The sequence below is a fragment of the Myotis lucifugus genome, unplaced genomic scaffold, assembly GCF_000147115.1.
Source record: "Myotis lucifugus unplaced genomic scaffold, Myoluc2.0 scaffold_140, whole genome shotgun sequence".
In the NCBI taxonomy this organism is placed as follows: Eukaryota; Metazoa; Chordata; class Mammalia; order Chiroptera; family Vespertilionidae; genus Myotis; species Myotis lucifugus.
This window is the reverse complement of record NW_005871188.1, coordinates 900,041-902,816: the sequence shown is the minus strand read 5'-3', so window position 1 is coordinate 902,816 and position 2,776 is coordinate 900,041. Positions and strand designations below refer to the sequence as shown.

The 2,776-nt window shown below is 48.6% G+C and overlaps 1 pseudogene; it reads right to left on the bottom strand.

Moving 5' to 3' along the window:
• Positions 1-1,170: 1,170 nt before the first annotated feature.
• Positions 1,171-2,346, bottom strand: LOC102440090 (annotated as a pseudogene).
• Between the last annotated feature and the right edge of the window lie 430 nt (positions 2,347-2,776).

Here is a 2,776-nt window from a genome sequence, read left to right as displayed (position 1 = left end):
TGAGCAGAGTTCCCCTGTGGAGCACACTGACCACCAGGAGGCAGCTCCTGCATTGAGCGTCTGCCCCCTGGTGGTCAGTGTGTGTCATAGTGACCAGTCATTCCCAGTGGTTCTGCTGTTAGGGTCAATTTGCATATTACCCTTTTATTATATGGGATAGAGGCCTGGTGCATGGGTGGGGGCCGGCTGGTTTTCCCTGAAGGGTGTCCCGGATCAGGGTGGGGGTCCCGCTGGGGTGCCTGGCCAGTCTGGGTGAGGAACTGAGGGCCGTTTGCAGGCTGGCCAAGCCCCCCAGTGGGGACCCTCACCCCATGAGGGTGTGGCCATCCTGGGTGAGGGGCTGATGGCTGTTTGCAGGCTGGCCACAGCCCCCAGCCACCCAAGCTCCCAGTGGAGGATGGCTGGAAGCAGGTATCGGGGATTTATTTAGCTTCTATAATTGAAACTTTGTTGTCGTTTTCAGGCTGGTCACAGCCCCTTCAGGGTGTGTGTGTGGGGGGGTCCTGCTGGGGTGCCTGGCCATCTTGGATGAGGGGCTAATGGCTGTTTGCAGGCTGGCCAAAGCCCCTTCAGGGTGGGTGGGGGGGTCCCACTGGGGTGCCTGGCCAGCCTGGGTGAGGGGCTGATGGCCATTTTCAGGCTGGCCATGCCTGCAGGCTGCTGGCCATGCCTGCAGGCTGGAAGCAGGTATCTGGGATTTATTTATCTTCTATCATTGAAACTTTGTAGCCTTGAGCAGAGCTCAGGGCCAGCCAGGGCAGGCGGGAAGCTTGGCTTCCTCCGTCGCCGGGGGCAACACAAGCCTCCTGCTCACTCCAGTTCCATGGCCGCAGCCATCTTTGTGACTGACTGACGGAGTGAGGAGTGGTGGTTAATTTGCATATTACTCTTTTATTAGATAGGATGGTTGCTGCATCATTGGGCATTATGTTCATATTCAAAGTAGGAAAAAGAGAGAGGGCAGTGTCCCATGTGTCCATCCCCCTTTATCAGGACAGCAGCTCCAATGGCAGCCCCATCAGAGCTCTGTGCATGTCCCACAAGACCTAAGAATGTTTTGAAAAAGTTTGATTTAAAAATTCCTAGATAAACTTCATTTGCTAATTTTCTATTCTATTATCTATATTTTTTTCTTTGTTTCATATCTTCTTTCCCCCTCCCCCCCCATAAGTTCTCTAGGACAATTCCTAAAAAAAAAAACAACAACAACAACAACAACAACAAAACCTATTAGTCCTAATGTTCGGTTGGAGGCAAATTTATCCCAACAATCCTCAGGTCTGTGACTGTCTAGAGCAGCAGTTCTCAACCTGTGGGTCATGACCCCTTTGGCAGTCGAACGACCCTGTCAAAGGGGTTGCCTAAGACCATCCTGCATATCAGATATTTACATTACGATTCATAACAGTAGCAACATTACAGTTATGAAGTAGCAACGAACATAATTTTATGGTTGGGTCACAACATGAGGAACTGTATTTAAAGGGCCAGAAGGTTGAGAACCACAGCTTAAATATGGTGAGTCGGATGGGCTCCGACAGCAGCCTGAGCAGAGGAGTAGGGTGCAGTATGACCACTGTTTACTCCCAGCAGGCTCAGTGCCCCCAGCATCATTACACTGAAGCCAATGAGCCGCCGCTTGGTGTTTTCACAGAACTTCAGTGCCGTGGACTTAAAACCAATCAGCACATCATCTCTTTTGTCCTGATGGGACTGGATAGTATCATATATTAGAGTCCACATAATTCCAGAAAAATAAAGAGGCAGGCAAACAGATGGATCACAGGAGCCCTTGACAGCAGACCATCCAAGTAAAGCTCTCTAATTAAAAGAGAACCCCAGGGCTAATTGAGGCCAGTACATAATTCTTTTCATTAGCGGGTAGGTGATGACAAGAAGAAGGAAGGCTGTTCCAAGAGCTATACTGTAGTAATTCAGACACAGAACAGTGCCAGGGTCGGCTGTCCCCTGACAAAAAAGAAGGACTGAAAAGTTGAAATGTCTCTAGCAGCTATTGGGCAATTTGCTGTTCTTGTAAACCTTTTTATCATAGTCCCAGTCCCACATATCATTACTAGTACAGTCTGCTCCATATATAAGAATAAATCCAGTGCCAAAGAGGGATAGCATGTACCAATCTGGAAATCAACCTAGTTTGGCTGTCAAACCAATGCTCCAGGTACATGGCAGATAGAGCAGCTGGGTTCCAGCGGGTTTGTCCAATCACATGAGGCGCAGGTATGGCTGCAGAGGGAGGGCGGGGGCAGAGTCCAGGACTCCTGTGGCCCACAGGCTGTGCCTAGGCCAATGCAGCCCCAGCCCCACTGAGAGTGGCCAGTCCCTCATGCTACACTAGCTCCCACCAGCTACACTAGCCAGCCCCACAGCCATGCCTGGAAACTTATTTTTTCTAAAAATAATAATAATAATAATAATTAAATTTATTAGGGTGACATTGGTTAAAACTAAACAAGTTTCAAGTGAACAATTCTATAATACTGTGTATTGCCCATTGTGTGTTCACCACCTGAAGTCAAGTCTCCTTCTGTCGTCATATATTTGACCCAATTCTACCTCCCAACACCCCCTTTCTGACTTTTCTTTCATTCAGCAGCTATTAGGCTAAACATGAAGACTAGCTGAGGGATGTGTTTGTGGCTTTGGAGCACTGGATGAAGCATGATATGAATTTCTATAAACTCAGATGAAAAATTGGGAACAAAGAAGAAATGGCTAGATTTGGGCTCAGGGCTTCAGGTTGCCCACAATGGTCTAC